The sequence below is a fragment of the Lactuca virosa genome, chromosome 5, assembly GCF_052849685.1.
Source record: "Lactuca virosa cultivar CGN04683 chromosome 5, Lactuca_virosa_CGN04683_v6, whole genome shotgun sequence".
Lineage (NCBI taxonomy): Eukaryota > Viridiplantae > Streptophyta > Magnoliopsida > Asterales > Asteraceae > Lactuca > Lactuca virosa.
Window position 1 is genome coordinate 63,935,910 of NC_136430.1, and position 7,708 is coordinate 63,943,617.

Consider the following 7,708-nt stretch of genomic DNA (forward strand, 5'->3'; position numbering starts at 1 on the left):
TTTCTGTAACATTAAATTGTCACAAGGACCATTTCTGTAACATTTTACTGTTATAAGGACCTTTTCTGTAATAGTTAACTGTCATAGGGACCATTTCTATAATAGTATGCTACAATAGGGATTAAACGGAAATAAAACACTTAATAATAAACAAGTCAACTATCTTTATTAATAATAAACAAGTTAATTACCATAATGTTTTTCTGTTGTGTGTCATTGGGACTCCTTGTGCCACCATTCTCATGGGTAACTGCAATCATCAAATAAATAAATAAAAGTTATACTATATTCAAAAGATATACTTAGAAAAATATGTTATGTAACAAATTCAAGGTTATGCCTACCAAGGGTGTCTTGGGTCTTTTGCCTTGTGAATTGAATGATCTCCCCCTCTTCCTTTGTAAAATGATAGAGATTTAATGAATGAATATTTACAATTTTTGGAAGGAAAAAACATGAAGTAGATACTTGTACCTGTAAGATAAAAATGCAACTTTACTAGTGAATCATTATGAATGATAATTTAATATGGAAATTTTTCATATAATATTACCATAACAACCAAGAACACGGGAAATGATGAAAATTTGGGATGCTGCACATCCAACAAATGACAATTTTATCCTCAAAATACTCATGTAAAGTTGCATTTCGAAGACAAATGAAATCCATATAAAGTTGCAGTTCTAAAAGTTAAGGAGTAAACATTGTTCTTGTTCGTATACATCTCAATCTTGTTTTTGGTTATCTTAATAAAAAAACTCATTCTGTTCATCCATTAAAGAATCCAAACATGTTCTTGATAGCAAATCAATTAAATGAACACTTATCTGCATACTTTTATGTTTTTGGGGGTGGCTTTTGGAAAAAAATATATTGTTGAGAAGAAGGCTGGCGAGAAGGACTACAGGCAGAAAGACATTTTATGTTTCCTATATATGTGTTGAAGTTGATTTCAGTGGTCATCTTTTTTTTTTACAAAATGTTATACAAAATAAACCCACTAACTGTGTACCACATCAATGCCTATGATATGGCTCACGTCAAAAATCCGTCAAGCAAAAAAAGCCCTGGGAAAATAGAAATGTACGCAGGTATCATAACCAAATAGCATACGAAAAATTTATAACAATTAAGATTCAAAAAAACCCTAAGAAACAACGAAGATACCAAAATCATTTAAATTGAGGAAGATTACTAATATATTATGTACTTACCTGAAAAAACTGAAGGATGATTATAGAGGATAAGTCAAAAATTGTTGGTCATTATCGCAGTGGCTGCAACAGCTATCGGTGGATATGATACATTACCCGAGGAATGTGACCGGATACAGTGAATACATGACGACACAAGGCATCAAGGCCAATGAAAAATTGATCCAGAGAGGGAGATGTGAAGATGATCGATGAATGTCTCGCCGATTCTTCGTACTCTAGTTCTCGTTAATCTTCTAACGATCAAAATCGATTGTTGATAGTTGCATCTAGGGTTAGAACTAGGAATGGGATGTGGGGTGATGTGAGGTGTGAGAACTCAAACTCGATGTTCTTCATTGTAATCATTTGTTTAGGGTTTAGGGGAAATAAGGGTATGGATTTTGGGGTGGGCGGAACCCAGGTCAAATTTTGGATATTGGAGGTAAATAAAAGTTGAAAATGAAAATGAATTGGGCGCTTTTTTTTGGTTTAAGCTTCTAGGGGCGACAAAATGAAAATAAAGATAGAGATAGTGTCACAAACGAAAATATGCCACTAAAAATAGATAGATACAGGGGGACAAAGGAACACGTGCCACTAAAATTATTATATAGTGGCACAAAAAATAATATGCCTCTGAAAGTTTGTGCCACTAAATGTAAATTTATTTGTAGTGTGAGGATCCCAAACTTCCTGGATAAGCGATTGTGGGGGTGCTTTTCTTGGAAGTGTCGGGCGTTTTCCTCTGAGTGGGGGGGTCCACTCGGAGGAGGTGGTAGGTTTTTGGTTGGTATAGAAGGAGCAGAGGACGAAAAGAGGATATGTTGTGTAGACATGATTTTTTCGAGGATTTTGAACACCACGACCCCACGGTGGGCGCCAAATTGTTTTGGTAAAAAATTACACAAGTACTAATCAACCAAATTGAATGAGAGGCGGTGATGTTCAAATTGTGTAATAGCAAGTAGTAAACTAAAAGTGACACAATGGTTTACAAGGAAAGCCCTTGATCCTTATTAGGATCTCCGACATAAAACCTTGAGAGGTGATAATGATCAGCTGCCTTGATGATTTTATTGATATAAGGTAAAGATTACAGTGAGTTCTCAGTAAGAATGAATGTAGAAATTCGTAGAGTAAGCTTAGACTAAGGATTCGTGTGTTGTGTGCAGATTACAAGTGTCAATTTATAGTCTAATCTAGCCAACAAGATGTCTGATATTTCTGGGATCCTCTATGACCAGCTTTGTGAATGTTATTTGACCAAGTATTCTGGGTCTTTAGCATTGTTGAGGTAATTCTTCGTTGAGAATTGGTCTTCCCTTGACTACTTCTACACACATGTTAGTTATAGATAAATATGACCATTATAAGTATTAATAATAATAAAAATAATAATGGTAATTAGTCGGGATCCGGATGTTGCTGAGGATCCTGGATATAGTAAGGATCCTAGCCCAAACACTCATCACGACGGATTGGTGATCACTCTTTATATCGCCAACCATTTCGTCATGAGGATCCTTGTCGATGGAGGATCTTCAGTCAACATTATACTCCTGGACGTATTAAAAAGAATGAACATCCTAGAGTCTAAAATAGTTAGAAGATCCTCAGCGCTAATCCGATTCAGCGGCGAAACCAAACACACCGTCGGCAAGATAAAGCTACCAATCTACATAGATGGGGTAAACTCTATACAACGTTTTTATGTAATTGATACATTATTCTCTTATAATATTTTACTAGGTAGACCATGGATCTAAAAAATGAAGGTCGTTACATTGACATATCATCGTGTGTGAAGATGCCTACCCCATGGGGGATAGTAAAGATCATAGGAGATCAACAATAATCCAAAGAATGCTACAAGAATTCGAGAAAACCCTCGACGATACCACGAAGAGAATATAAATTAAAGAAGGGGAACAAGACGTACTGGAAACAAGAGGACAAGATATAAAAGAAGTGCCCATGAACCTTGAGGATCCTGAAGCCAAAATTCTCACAGGACCCTCAGTGCCTGAACAAATCGAACATGATCTAATAAAGTTCCTCAAAGCTAGAAGCAAGATGTTTGCATGGAAGCATGAGGAGATGAAAGGTATAGACAAAAATATAATAACCATTAAACTTAACGCTGATACATCTTTCAGACCAATACACAAAAAGAGAAGGAAGTTCGCACCAGAGAGAAACCATGTTATAGAAGAAGAAGTAGAAAAACTTCTCAAAACAGGGATGATCAAGGAAGTGAAATTCCCAAGGTGGATAACTAACGTCGTCGTGGTACAAAAGAAGAATGGTAAGTGGAGAGTGTGTGCAGATTACACGGATCTTAACAAGGCTTGTCCTAATGATCCTTTCCCTCTACCACACATAGACTCCATAGGGAAGCTCATGAATTTCATAAATTGTTGGGGAAGAGGTGAAAAAAGAAGGAGAATATTATTTTGCATCTGTTATGGGCCCTCATGGTTAATATGGAAACCGAGATGTGAAAGGTTGTTTAAGAACTTACGGACACCTCTAACTAGAGTGGCAGATAATGTCAAATCTGTTGTGTATACATGGGTCAAGCATAGGAGAGAAAACATCATCTTAAATGGGTTACTTTGTGTATAAATCATTTATATGCTCCTTGTTTTTTTTTTTGTTATTGTATTTGTATTTGTAAACGTATCTGTATTGATGCTCTCCTTCCCTCCTTAGCCACTAGCTAGTTTGTGGGTTTTTTATTTTAATATAAAATCTTTTACCGGTTCCAAAAAAAATATATAGGGAGTTATTATGTATTGGTAAATATAGATATATGATCAACGATAAATTTGAATTAATCATTGAGTTGATCGAGTTTGTTATATATATATATATATATATATATATATATATATATATATATATATATATATATATTAATTTAGATAATCTTACTCAACAATTCATAAATGATAATGATGATATAAATCAGCTTACAAATGATTTTTCAAGATTAAATAAGATTAATTCTTTTGGTAATAATCCAAAACCAACTATTAAAAATTACTGGAATAGACCTTCTCTTCCTGATGTTCAAATTGAAGAAAGAGCTTTTCAATATGATCGTTCAGCTTACGATGGTACCTCTGTTTACGAATGGAATATCGATGGTAACTCTGAACATCAAATTCTTAATATTGTTCAAGAAATGACCATGACAGCTAATGCTTACAAGTCTCACAATAATACTCAACTTCAAATTGTTAATATTATTATTTCCGGGTTTACTGGTACTCTAAAAGGTTGGTGGGATTTCTATATTACACCAGAAGAAAAGAATTTTATTATGACTGCCAAGAAAACCGTTATAAAACAAGAAAATAATTTACCTATTCAAACTCAAGAGGATGATATGGTTAATACTTTAATTTTTGCTATAATCAAAAACTTTGTAGGAGATCCTACTACTTTTCAAGAAAGAACTTCTAAAATTCTAATGAACTTACATTGTAGAAAATTAACTGATTTCAGATGGTACAAAGATAATTATCTCGTTAAAGTTTTTTCAAGACCTGATATATATATATATATATATATATATATATATATATATATATATATATATATATATATATATATATATATATATATATATATATATATATATATATATATATACTACGTTTAAATCAATGGGAACCATAGTTAAAATATTTATAAAACAATTAAATTATTAATAAGATTTAACATTTAAGAAAAATTAAAAATTTTATTGATTATTTAAAATTAATATATATATATATATATATATATATATATATATATATATATATATATATATATATATATATATATATATATATATTATGTATATGTATGTGAAGACATTTAATGTAATTATGATTTTTAAAACAAAATATTAATTTGAATAGAATGTAAACATAAATAAAATAAATAATGGAAGTCATAATGATATACGAAAAATTAAATATAACAGATATGTAATAAAATAAAATGCCAAACAATAAATTACAAATTAAAATGTACAACCTGCCGGAACGATGGGTAAAAAATTACAAATCAAGACTTTAAACTCAAATAAGACCTATTTAATAATATCTAATCTTTCAAAAAACAGAAAACTCCATAAAAAATTTTATGTTTTGGCCTAATAATCGATTTAGTCATTATATGTTTCTTTTATTCAATTAATCTCAAAAACCGGAAATTGTATTTAATTTGACCATTTTACCCGGTCAACAGGTCATCCTACTTTTAAAAACTACACTTTTGGACAAGTTTTTAATTTTTATTACAAATTTGGTCAAAAATTTACACCTTTGGTCCAGATTTCAGAATTTTGTTACGTTTTCATCCTAAATTTAGTTTTTTTTTTCAAAAAAGAAAATTTGAATTTTTTTTGTTGTATAAAATCATACTTTTACAATAAAAAACATATTTTTAACATAACCTTCTTTTTTCTATATAAATTAAAGAAAACATTTTTATATGAAAAATACCTATATAAAACACTTTTTCTAAAAACATTTTTGGATGAAAAAAATGAATGCTTACGTTGATGGCAACAACATTCAGGGAAACATAATTCTGTTTACTAGCAATCTGGGAAATGATTTGGGTTTGTCGTTATTTAGAGATTCAAATATGAAAAAGCATTGTGTAACATATTGTTTTAAGGTACTTTCATTTTTGACCATTATATTGAGATTTATTATATTTTGGTCCTTATAATGTAAGACTTGTGGCTGGGAGGGGCCAATATGGCCACTTTTGGATTTATGGGGCGGAGCCACATACGTTGGGCATACATTTGTGTACGCAGGGCGTACGGGGTGATGTCCCAAACCCTAATATTTAGGGTTTTGACCCTATTTATTCATCATTATCTCTCAACCTTAGTTCTTTTCATCAACCTCCATCCTCTCAAAACGTTTTTGCAACCTTAATCCACCTTGTGAGCATTTCTAAGCTTGAGTTTGTGTGTTTTGTGCCTTTGAAGAAGAATGAAGGATGTAGAGACCATCTTGGAGGATTTTGAGACTCATTTTGACGATCGGTTGATGCAGAATAATAAGAACATCTTGAGATTTAACGATCATAAATATATAAATGAAGAGCATAAGATGAGTAATTCCATAATTGTCACAACTAGCATTTTGGCTAGGAAATTCCACTCTCATAAAATCATTCAGCTAGTATAATAACTGGTACTCTAAACGAATATCATACTTTATGCTCATCCGAATACATCTCATATGCTCAACTAAGGGCTGAAAACGTTAGAAATCCCGGTTCAAGTTCTTTATGGATTAGGATTTTCTTACTAGGCCTAATGGACCAATAAGCATTATTCGACTATTTTGAGCTTAGAAACCCTACTTGGATTCTAAATGGACCAAAATTCACAAATCTATAACATTTTGGACCATTTGGGCCTAGAATGATTCATTCTAATCCTAATGGGCCTTATTGGGCCATAAACAATTCCATTTGCCCTAATGGGCCGTAAACCCTTTTAATTGGGTGCCATTGGGCCGTGAACCATCATAAAGGCCCAATGGGCCGAAAAATATTACTTGGGCCTCATAATTTCGAACTAAGTCAAGATAGGGCCCAAACTTATCTCAATTCCTTAGCCCATTCTCGGCCCAAACAACATTTAAAAAAAAAAGATTAACTAACTATTGCATGCCACCTCAAGATAATCCACCATGTAAACATGCAATACCAACATACTTCCATAAGAATCACATCACTAGGGTCAAACTCTACACACCCTCCTCTTCTCCCCTCTTCAAAACTCACGGCTATAAGGCCTCCTCACCATCTTCATTTTCTCAAACTCTCACAAGAAGTCTCTCAAGAATTCATCCTCCTTCCTCTAAATTTTCGAGTTTTGGTGTGGATCTTCTTCTAGATCATCATCCTTGGTAAGTAATTACTTGGATCTATGTTTTAACTTCAAGATTCCATCAAAAATGTCTTCTTAACCCACACCATCTCATGATCTATGCTCTTGGACTTCATAGACTTCAAAAATCTCCTGAAGGAAACATCTATGGCCTAAAATCTTCTTCAAACTCTTCATCAAACCAAGAACAACAAACCAAAGTGAGTTCATACCCCCTTATTTTGGTTTTTAATTTGTTTTGGGGGATAATACAAGTTGTATTGTGTAGATCTATGTGTATATGCATGACTATGTGTGTTTTACATGATTTATTTGGTGATTATGTGTTGCTTACCTCATAAATCTAAAAATATGTTAAGAATATGAAGTTTACCACTTGGATCTTCATAAAAATCTTGATAAAAGCATGTGTTATCAAATATAATACATGTAAACTAGTAGATCTGGGATTTATACACTTAAAATAGTAAAAATGAGTGTTGTGTTCCAAGATCTATAAACTAAACTAAAAAATCAGCCCTTCACAGAAAAGTTTTGGTCCAATATCGAACTGTTTTGACCACCTAAATGATAATATTTTTCAAAACTGCTTTACATG